The sequence below is a fragment of the Cryptomeria japonica genome, chromosome 7, assembly GCF_030272615.1.
Source record: "Cryptomeria japonica chromosome 7, Sugi_1.0, whole genome shotgun sequence".
Classification (NCBI taxonomy): domain Eukaryota; kingdom Viridiplantae; phylum Streptophyta; class Pinopsida; order Cupressales; family Cupressaceae; genus Cryptomeria; species Cryptomeria japonica.
In genome coordinates this window covers 527,384,086-527,396,394 of record NC_081411.1, presented here as the reverse complement: position 1 = coordinate 527,396,394, position 12,309 = coordinate 527,384,086, and the positions used below count along the sequence as shown (strand labels likewise).

The 12,309-nt window shown below is 37.3% G+C and overlaps 1 protein-coding gene across 3 annotated transcripts in view; it reads right to left on the bottom strand.

Moving 5' to 3' along the window:
* LOC131072400 (plastidial pyruvate kinase 4, chloroplastic) overlaps nt 1-11,653 on the bottom strand; it is a 115,226-nt gene extending 103,573 nt beyond the window's left edge. For 2 of the 3 annotated variants that reach the window (XM_058008533.2, XM_058008535.2), the window contains exon 1: nt 11,335-11,653. The gene's annotated coding sequence lies outside the window, so the exon portion shown is untranslated. The other variant, XM_059209377.1, reaches the window with a different exon arrangement.
* Between the last annotated feature and the right edge of the window lie 656 nt (nt 11,654-12,309).

Here is a 12,309-nt window from a genome sequence, read left to right as displayed (position 1 = left end):
GATAGGAATTTAGTCAAACAGTTTGCAGCCAATTCCTTATTCCTTCGTTTAATGTTTCAATGTTTTTTTTTTGGTTTTAAGTCTTTGCACAGGTATGAAACCACATAACATGAACTAAAAAGAATTTACAATAATAGGCAAGCTGGAAATTGAACTACTGCTGTTATAATATTATTTCCAGAATTAACAAACTCAAATACAAAGCAGGTTATTTTCAACTAACTAAATACTCCAGCATTTTGACATAATGTTCCAACAAAAGTTTCTAATTCTGCTGCTACAGTAACATGAATAGTGCTGCATGAATAGTGCTGCATGAATAGTGTCGCGTGAATAGTGCCAGGTGAATAGTACCCGCGTGAATAGTGCCACGTGAATAGTGCCGCGTGAATAGTACCCACGTGAATAGTGTCGCGGCCTGTAGCTGGAAATGCAACCAAATAAAGCTGCTGCTTGTAGCTGGAAATGCAACCAAATAATGCTGCTGCCTGTGGCTGAAAAATGCACCCAATCTGCCTGTAAATGAAGCTGATCGCAAAGGATTCCAAAGGCCAAACCCCAAGGGAATGACGTCTAGAATGTCACAAGAGAGGATAGACGTCCTCTAATGCCAAGAACGGATCTGCAACTCACACACCAAATTCTTCTCATATTCAACATGCCCAATGAAGCCACAAAAGCTCCCTTTTATTCTTTCTCCAAGGGGCGACCCAACTCACTCAAGCAATGTGGATAAAACATGTTCAATATAAAACATATTAAAGTATTCACTTATGTCTCCCTTGGTTGCCCCTTTGATTTACACATATCTCCATAAAATAAATATTAAAGTAACACTTTAATATTTTACAATTAAATTAAATGTTACTTTAATAAAACTTCAGGCATTAAAATATATTAGCAATCGGACTCCGAATAGCGTGAGTGATAGCTCGTCGGAAAGCTCTCGCCAAGGAGTATCAAATCCAATCACCAAAACTAGCCCCCGTTGTGTCCTGCTGACTTACTAAAAATAGTAAGTATGCCTGAAACTAAGTAAATCAACTTCGTTTTGGCCCAAACTGGAAATGACTAGGCCAAAACACTCCAGGATCCCTTTAAACCCTTCATTAGCCCTCGGGACCATGTAGAGCTAGGCTAACTCACATATACTTGGTCAATCTGCTAGAGTGGGGACATTACAACACCACCTACCAAAGTCTCTACAAACAATAAAACTGCTACTTCATCCTCATGTGCAACACACAAAATTGCATATACTATTGTGAATAGTGAAATATGTTATCGAGATATTGGCTACCATCACTAAAGAACTTTGGAAAGCCTTTACTTGATCCATGAGGAAGCTTATGATGTGGTGCAAGAGTCAACAGACTGATATCGTTTCCTCAAGGCAAGGGAGGAGGCAGACTACCATTATTATTTTGTTGATCAACCATTATCTATAATGTGCCCACTTTGAAATAGAATTTAATGGTAAATACAAATAATAAAATTAAAATTCAAAAGAATTAAATTAAAAATTTGAATGAAAATATAAAAGAATATAATTAAATATAATTAAAATTCAATTAAGTTAACGAATGGTCAAAAGGCATGAAATGATAAGTTGTGACTCTCCCAAATATGAGGTATAAAAGGGAGGAGAGAACTCATTTGAAGAAGGGATAATTTGGGAATCAGAAGTGCAGATCTGATTTAATAAAAAGTGCAGACCTGATTGTGAAAGGTTGTGTCCCTTTTAAGGGGCAGAAGTAATGAAGAGTTGCACTCTTTCAAAGGGTGCTACTGGTGAAAGGGTGTGTCTCTTGCCAAAGGGCATACATGATGAAGAGGTGTGACCCATCCCTCACATTTAGAGATATAAAGGAAAGAAATCAAGGCAGCCAGGGAGAACGCCATCGATCAGATCAGATCAGAACTGTTATTAAGTTGCAGGCAGTAACATCCTTGTTCTTGGTGGTATGAATGGGGATGTGCTTAATATATGAAGCCTGATACTGTTCATATGCAGAAGTTAGTATTATTATTAATATAGAATGCAAGATATCTATACTCGCACCCTTAGGAGAAAATTGTCTTGGACACAAGACGTCACAATTTTCTCTAAGAAACCCCTATTCAGACCAACAGCAGAAAGAAATGAATGAACTGATTGATGCCAATTATGAGGAACAGATTTACTTAGGGATATTCTCCATGAGACCCCCGTGAGATGACAACAAGGGCAGCGATCTTGCATAAAAGATATTAATATCCTATTAATATGTTTAACTAATGTCTAACTGGTTTATCCATCGATTAGTGTGCCGGCCAAAGAAACGGGACTCGGACTCGGCTCGGACTCGGCAAGGCCGACTTGGACTCGGACTCGGGACTCGGCGTCGAACTCGGCTCCAGACTCGGCTGGACTTGGGATAGTGAAAAACTCAAGAAATTTAGAGATTTTTAAATATTTAAAACTTGTTTCAGACACCCTTTATTGAATACACCTTAAAGACACAATAACATCATCAAACTCGGCTCATTTGATTACATACACAAGTATACATCAATCACATAAGCATAAACGCAAATTGTAGCTGAAGAAAATAACAAACATAGATATATAAATATTGTCAAATGTATACAATATTACAAAACTCATGGAATAAAAAATCCATGTCATCATATGATCATCATCAAATGTTTCATACAAATACCAAAGGTAAATACAACTACAAGTCTATGGCTCAGAGGAGCCTGCACCCTCCGGCCCCAGCCCCCTGCGAAGGCGTCTAAGGTAGGTCCTGGATGATTCGACTGCCATAGCCGCTCCCCGTGACACCATGCCATGCTCACCAACATCAGGAACATCCGTGTCACTATCTGCCTCTGAATCTCCTATCTGTGCTCGTGCTCTCCGCTCCTCCTCTGCCATGGCTACAGTCTCAACCTCTATATCTACCTGGTCGATCCAATCAGTGTCAGACTCGGAGGTTAAATTTTCTCTACTTCTATCGACGCAGTTTCCCCCATATTTTTCGACGGGGGTTTGGGGGCAACGCCCCCAAGGTGGGGTCAAGGGGCAGCGCTCCCTGTCGCGATAAAGGGCGAGGTCGAGGGGCAGTGCCCCGCGAGGCCAAAAAAACTTATTACAAGTCTGAATTAGGGTTTATTTGAGAGTCTTCCTTAGGGCCTGGTTTTGCTCTTGTTGCTAATTAGGTCTTGCTTGGTGAGTGAGTATCATTCTTGAAGGTCCAAGCTAGGTCAAGTTGGTGAGTGATAAAGTCTGGAATGTCATCCTGATCTTCAAATGCCTTGAAATTGGCTCAGTCTGGAATGTCCTGATCCTGAAATTTGACTAAGTCTGGAAAACTGAAGAATCCTCCAAAAACTAGATTTTGCAATATAACTCCTGGAGGCCTGAAACCACTCTCAAACATCCTGACAGTATATATGGAATATAACTTAAAGTATAAGTGACTTTCTTATACTTAAATGTTATATTCCATAAAATAATCCTGACGGAGAGACCAAAATGTCAAATTTCGCCCTTCCAAAAAAACTTATTACTTTTAAAAAAAACTTTTTAAAATGTTTTTTTTTTGTCATTTTATTAACCCAGCCAGTAGCCGAGTCTGAGGCTCAGGACTCGCCGAGTCTGGCGATTTTGAGCCAAACTCGCCAACTCGGCGAGTCTGGCGAGTTTACTCCCCAGACTCGGACTCACCGAGTTTGGGCGAGTCCGGGCGAGTCCAGTTTCTCTGTGTGCCCAAATTGATATATTAACCAATCACCAATTAAGTGTGATTTCACCAAGGGCCCAGCGGTTATGAAAGGGTGGGATACACAAGATACAGAGATGTCTTTTGAGAGGAGGGTTATAACTTTATGAACAAGTAGACGTGACTCTTCACAAGTGAAGGAGAAGATACTTATACAACAATCTTACCACTCCAAGGAGGCATCGCATCAGACTTGTATTTCACAAACACTCAGCAGTTCAACTGAATATTGCACTTTGGTATGAGTGTACTGTGCATAACATGGTAAATGCTCTACCAATATACATATATCTCTGCATACTAATGATTACAAAGCACTGTATAATCTGACTAATGATTTGCAGTTTAATTGTTATATGTAGAATGTCTGAATAATATTGGAACCATCGTATGTTATGAATGTTCTCAATCATGGTAGGGGGAACTGTTGTACAAGGGCACCCTACATGGTAGGGGGAACCACTGTACAAGGGCACCCTACATGATAATTGAGTAGGGGATCTGTTATAAGACACCCTACATGATCATAATTGAGTAGGGGAACTGTTATAAGACACCCTACATGATCATAATGAGTAGGGGAACTGTTAAATAAGACACCCTACATGTCATAATGAGTACGGGAACTGTTATATAAGACACCCTACATGATTATGCTTGAACAGTTAATCAAGACACCCTATCAACCCTGCATAATAGCACACAGTGTTGAGGTTGTCTCAATCATAAGATCATGTTTCTACCCCTGATTCTGTTACGTGAATCTCTTTTACGCTTTACAGAGTCATTTCTGTATGTAGTCGTTTATATGGCCACTTCTTTATGTAATTTGTAGTATCTTTCTGACCTTGTTTTTGCAGGTTGAATACATCAGAGGCTAAGGTACTTCCCTAAACCCTTAGCCTAAGAACTGAAAACCATGATTAAAGTATTTTAAGGCACTTCATAAATAGGGGACATTACATTATCTGCATTGGCTCATTGATGAGAATTGGATCCACTGTATATTTGTCTTTGTATAGACTTTGAATGCCAAAATTCTTCGATTCCAAATCCACCAAGTCATAAGCTTGACCTGATTTGAGAAGGAATGCAATATCAATGAGAGAGCATTAATAAAGTAACTTAGGGGAATCTCCAAAGAATATTTCAAAGTGTTGTTGATCCAGTTAACAAGGCAATTAAAATGTACAATTTACTCTCTCATAGGCTCGTTGCATATTCCTTGGCACAAGAAAGTTGACGAAATAAGATACAATTGTCCTCAACTAGTTTGAATCAAATGAAAAAAAAATTCTCCTACATAGAATCCCAACTAGTGATCAATCTAGCAAAAAGGATGGAACCAACCTGCAACACCACCTACCAAAGTCTCTACAAACAATCAAACTTCTACTTCATCCTCATGTGCAACACACAAAATTGCATATACTATTGTGAATAGTGAAAAATATTATCGAGATATTGGCGACCATCACCTAAGAATTATGGAAAGCCTTTACTTGATCCATGAGGAAGCTCATGATGTGGTGCAAGAGCCAACAGACTGATATCGTTTCCTCAAGGCAAGGGAGGAGGCAAACTACCATTGTTATTTTGTTGATCAACCATTATCTGTGTTGGCTCATTGATGAGAATTGGATTTACTGTATATTTGTCTTTGTATAGACTTTGAATGCCAAAATTCTTCAATTCCAATTAGGATTACTTGGAAGAGGAGAAATTGGTCTACTTGTTGCAATATATGTTTTTCTTTCTTCTTCATTCAAAATCGCAGCTGTTGCTCTCTAATGTGCAGAATTTTTCTTGTAATAAAAAACTCCTCAAGTTGCCTTAAATATCTTACTGATCTTGTTCGATCCAAATTAAGTTCAGCTGTTGTACAGGAGTTATACCAGGAAGGATAATTGCTACCGCAGATGGGCACTGAATTTTTTTCTCTCGTGCCCTCACAGTGGCCACCAAAAAATATTAGCAATTTGATTTGTCCCTTTAAGGGCAACACAGAAGTGTGTAAGGTAAAACCTTTCTTCAAATTAAAAGGAGAATCTCTGTTGTAGCAAAATACTAAACTAAACCCTACAACCTACAAGGGAAAACTTTTTCTTTTAACAATATGCAGGAGATGATTTTGGAGTTTTTAGCATGCAAGAAAAACAAACTAAAGAAAATAAATGTCTTTTTTTCCTCTAGTATGGATACAAGGCTAATCAACACTACACACGGTTAAGAGACTGTATCTTTTTGACTGATGTGAATGAACTAATCTATGACAGCTAGCATACTCACTCTTCGTGACTAAATGTAGAGACCAAAAAGAATTGAGTACAACACAAGAATTGAAATGGATTGGATACAATAGACAAGACCCAATAAATTGAATAATGAACACTGCATATAAAGCTACAACACCCACGTTAAAGAACATCTCTAAGTAGATCTTCTAGAAGATCATCTAAGAATAGCAATGGCTAAAATAAGTCAATTTATGAGTCAGCTCCTCTGAGTGATTTTAATGCAACTCCCTCATTCTGATCTTCATGAATCTTTTGAAGACACATAGAACCCTAATGACTCATCAAACAATTTTGGTGACTTGAATCTGATCCTTTCTTGAGAATGTTCTTATAAGCCTAACCACCTCTAGAGGCATGCAACAGTTAGTGAACCAAAACCTTGTCAAATCTGACCTTGGCGATCTATCATGACAAGGTAAGTTCATCTTCACATGGTCTCCTTTAACAAAAAGTAGACCATCAATTTTGAAGTGTGTTGTTGACCTTAGAACACAAATATGGACTAAAATATACAATTGGAGATGTGCAAATATTATTTATTTATGAAGAAAGAAACATTTTAATCGTAGTTGAAAAACTCAGACTCAGTAACTTTAAAAAATTGCTTAAATTTCATTAGAAACGCTTTTTTTTGCAAAAATCAATGAGGAGATGCATCGAATGAGTCAATAAATGAGTACATAAAAGAAACAAGATAAATCTAGTTATATTTGATTAATTTAAATGCAAATTGGGTACAAAATGGCATCCTCACGTGGAATGCTAATGGCTGATAGTCTGAAACAAAATGAAAACAGAAAATTGTTTTTGTAAAACTAAAAGTAAATACTACATCAAAACATCTTACATCTTCCTCTTCCCAGCTCTAGCAAAAAATAGGGGAGAGGTAGAACTAGAGGGTCTAGTCCTAGGAGTCCGATGTGGCTCCTCCACCTCACCAAAATGAGGTTGAGGGTAGCACCCCTCATGAGGGTCTGAGGGTGAGAGAGAGAGAGGTGGAGAGATAAGTCTAGATCTTGGGGGAGAGAGGAGAGAGTGAGATAGAGAGCGTTAGAGAGAGAGGATAGAGGAAAAGTGATAGGGAGATAGATAGGTCTAGAATTTGGGGCAAATAGTGAGTGAGATAGAGAGAGCGAGAGAATGTTGATAGGAGCCTACTGATTACTGAAATTTGACAGTGTCTAAAAATTTATAAGCCCTGAGACCTAGAATTTGCATTATAAGCTAAAACCACTCTTAAACATCCTGCCAAAACGTGACTTATACTTAAATGTTATATTTCATGTATATTTCTAATGAAGAGAGTGAGACTAACTTGAAGAAAAAAAAAATTACATAATTGTTTGATGCGTTTGGGCCTCTTATTTTTATCGAATTTTTGGCATAAATACTTGCCAAGCAAAAAAACTCACGATTTTTTCAAGACTTGGTGAGTACTCTATGAGTATAGCATCTATGATTTTAATAATGTCCACAAGACCAAAGCAGCCTATGTGACCAAGAGCAGCAACAAAGTAGCAGCACACGAACCCAACCCTGAAACACAAGGGCACCAAAACCTTATGAAGTTTGTAAACCCTTCTTGATGTTAGATTTTTGTAGTGAATCTTGATCAAAAAGTTTGTAGTTTTGTCCAACCTCACCTCCTTAAAAAGGAATTTAGATTGTCCAGTCTTAAGGTGTCTTCATAATTGATACAAATGTCACTGTAGGCTGAACGCTCCACAATCTAGTGCCATTATGTCTCCACCACACCCTAGTTGCAAAATAGGCATGTTCTCATTCCGTAATCCTCCTCGGGTATTGTCCACCTAAATTACTCCTAGTTTCATGCCCAAGATGATGCGAACTAGTCATTAACTCAGCTATCAATATTTTTGTTTTCCACTTAAATTCAGCTCTTATGTAAGCTTTCCCATTATTTTAGTATCACCAATATGTAGAATAACATTAATTAAATCTGTTCTAGTATCACCAGTACATAGAACCCCCCAAACTCATTAGTGAGACACCCTCATGCAGAGAAACCACCAAATAGCCATTGTGCTTTTGCTTGCTCTTTATTATAGATAAAAACATCATCAAATCTGTTTTAGTATCAACAATACATAGAACAACCCAAGCTCTTTAGTGAGCCACACTCGTGTGGAGAAGCCAGTAAATAGTTATTGTGACTTTGATTGCTCTTGGTCTTCTTCAATGTGCTAATCAGATGAACTTATGTTGGCACGATCAATGCTTCGATAACTCTACTGTGAACCTGAACCTGGAAATATTAACTACAGCCAATACACAATATGAACCAAATTACAGAGCTGGAATATAAATCTGGAAATATTAATTCTTTATGAGAGTACTTGTAAAACAACAAAAATTAAACTTTTCTCTAGTATAACCAATACATAGAACAAACCAAGCTCTTCAATGAGCCACCGTGATGTGGAAAAGCCACCAACTCCTCCATTACAATTCTAGGGGAAACCTTCTTCATTCCAAAAGGCCCTATAAAAATCATTATATAGCTTCTTATAATGGGGAAGGGTAGGGGATGAAAGGAGAAGTCTGCTGGAGGTAATCTTTTCTAACTGAGCAGTCACCCTCAATCTGACTGACCAACAAATTATCATCAATCTATTTAGTTTGTGTTGTGCTAAATCCTAACAATACTTCAACTAGGATAGGGGATGAAAGGAGAAGTCTGCTGGAGGTAATCTTTCCTAATTGAGCAGTCACCCTCAATCTGACTAACCAGCAAATAGTCATCAATCTATTTAGTTAGTGTTGTGCTAAATCCTAAAAATACTTCAACTAGGTGTTAACTGTCCTTTATTTTAGGAGTTCAATTTGTTTATTTAATTATGTGTACAAATCCTAATTGGACTTCTAACTCAGTACAAACTGACCTTGATTTTAGGGAAATGAAGTTGTTTTTGTTGACTGACTTTGACTGACTGTAGGTTCTTTGCAAAGCACCTAGAGTGAGTGAAGGAAATAATATGGCTTTCAGTATCTTGTCAAACTGCTGTATGCGTGTTGACTGAAAAGATATGGTAACTGCTTCAAATGAATAACAAATGATGTCGTTGCCATTAACTACTGTTGAAATACTTTAAAACTTGCTATAAATTCACTGAAAATCCTGCTGAAAGTGAACAATTATCAAAAAGAGTCTTCAATGGAGCTTCAAAAGAATGGATGAGTGAAATGCAAAAGCCAAAAGCTTTTATGGAGGAAACTTTTCTCTTTTTAATCTCCAAAACACCCTTCTAGAGAAGATTTAGCCTTGAAATCCTTGATGATTTCTTTTGCATGAAACTTGTCCGTTCAATGGTGACACGTGCTTTTTTTTCCTTGAAGTACGTTTTTGTTCTAATTACATGTTGACATTGGACAGCTAGGGGAGAAGATCCAATAGTTGAGCATCCTAACTTCGCGCCTCTCAAAATCCTATGTGAAAATTTCAAATCACTCTCAATTTTTTACAGCAGCTTACTTGGCAAGTTCCCTGCTTATAACTAAGATTTCAGGGCCACATCATCACATATGATGTCACATCAGCATGCTTTTTGCTGAGGTGTTCAAAAAGGCCCCAAAAAAGGTTAGATTGATAGTTGTGCACTAAGTCATGTTTTATTGGTGCACTGATGTAACATCACATGATTTGTTGTTTATAGATCTAAGGAATACATTTCATTCATTTATGGGTACTCATGATCAACACTAACAACTATAAAGTCACTACTATTGGTGTCATATTATTAAAAATATTGGACATTAGATCAACAAAAGCTATAACAAATATTGGAACATGCTCAACTACTAAGTCCTTTCCCCTGATCGACCCTTTTTTTAATTTTTATTTGAAATTGACCGTTTTTCTACAATGTCGTGTGCTTTTTGACTCAAAATCCCTCTTTGTGTAATGTTTTAAGTTGACGTTACAACTTATATCTTGGAGTGCAGTGCATTTTCCCACTTTTTGTCCCTTTTTCAATTAAAGTTCACTTAAAATTGGACACTTGAAGGAGAGAAGCACACCAATGATAGGATGTCCCTTTTTCGTGACTTGAAACACATAAAGTGTAATGTTTTTGAGAGAAGCACCTCAATACACTTAAACGTCCCATTTTCCACCTTTTTACCAATTTTGGGTCACTAGAGCATTGGCACACTCCAATACGTTGGAATTTCTCTTTTTCCATACCTTTAGTCAATTTTAAATTTCTTTGCTCATCCAAGCTCCGTTCTTCATCTCGTTTGATGCGTTGGAAATCATTCATCGTCAGTTGTGTGAAGACACTAATTAGAACCTAAGAATACATCATTGACAAACATGGAAAATACGGATTGAACAGTGCTCACAAAATGAGGGATGACAAGGATTTGACTCAAAAAATAACTCGGTACGAAAAAAATTGTATGTGTGCAACAAGCTCACCATCCTAATGCAGAATGCTTAACTCTAGAATTCTTACTAGTTTTGGAGACAATGTTCTTTAAGGTTGAGGGCACATTGTGTACTTAAGCATAACTCAGGTATGTTATAGCTTATCTTTGTCTTGGATTCGTAGTTTGGTGGGGACAATAGTATGTTCTGCTTAGATTAGTGAAGGATTTTATCAATTTAATTAGACTTTTCTTCACGCCCCTAGTCATACTGATCTACTATAGAGGACTATATGTGTGACCTCCTTTGTGTTTCCAGCCAGACTTGCACGTGTAATCCATATTGGTATGCAGGAACCTCTGGCTTCATCTCACAATATCATTTCCGAGTTACTTTGCAGATGTTTTCCATTCACTTTAAGGAAGCTGTGAAACCAATCCATCTCATGTACTCAAGTTCAATTGGACTACAAAAGAGGAAGAAGAAACCTAATAGCTTTTGTTCTGCCGTCTAAAACCCAGTTATTTTCACACAACTAGAAACCAATTGACTATACCAGCAGCCTATCTAGATCATTCAATTCAACATGTTGACACGTATTCATAAAGTTCAACAAATAACAAGACAAGAGCTTTTCGCATCCTTACTGTTGTAAGAACAATCAAAACTTTGGACTGCAACAGAACAAGAAGTTCAGCTGCAGATGGACGTCTGAGGTTCTAATATGAGCTGGTCTGTAGATTTTTAACATAGAACATTTGAAGAAAAGGATACAAACATTTAACTGGCGTCGTCGTAATGGCAAAGAAGACAATCAACAAACACAGTGATAGACTATAACACACCTGTAACGGAAAAAGAGTTGAAATTTGAAAAGACCTACCGCAGTTTAACTTGATTTCGTCCGCATCCAACCTGACCTTCGCAATTTATTCGATCTTTGTTAAACTATCACCCATTATATCTTGCCTGGCCCTGAATCCAGCATTTGACCACCTCGCCAGCAAAACCCAATCCCAGCCACTAAAAGAGAATATTTGTTATAAGCCATGGAGTTTACGACAAATTTGTTATATACGTGGACGGTATAGCTGTCAAATGCGCCCTTCAAATTTCTCTGTCCACCGGAGGTAGCCAAAAAAAATACAAATCAAAAGTTGAGGCGGAGCGTGGCGGCCTCGTGTTTGTACTTTCAGGGAAAAGACCGGAATCATCGGCATGAGTATAAAAGAAAGAAAAAACTTTTTAACTCCAAGGAGCTAAAAAAATATCTATAGGATGCCCTGTTTGTTATTTTGACTTCTATATTCCAATCTGTTTATATTTGAGGTGAGGATGAATTCTTCAAACTTTTGGGAGTATCAAAAATCAGCTGTCAAAATATTTGTATATTTGTTTCGAATATTTTGTAAGCATCACATTCTATAATGAAGTGTTTTTCTCATTTTACTATTTTAGAAATGCGAAAAAAATACATTCTTTCTTTTCAAGTTTTTTTCGACCTTTTTCATCATCTAGTTTCACATCAAAGTTGATGAGAGTTAGTTCTCAATTGAGTAATAAGAATTTTGGCTCATTGTTGGTAGGGACAAAATAGCTAGATAGACATCCGGAAAACATTTTGCATCTTGTCGCATCAAACTTGTGAAGCTCAAGGATTGAAACATAGTCATGTAAGATATGATCGTAGTAGTAAGCAAATACAAGGCAATATAATAGAGGTATAAGGAAAGATAGAATATGTAGAGAGGAGATATACAATATGAATGTATAAGGAGATATAAGGGTGTATATAATATACTAAATGAATACAATTAATGCAATTACTTTTGGAACTTAATCCAATGTGTTGTACATG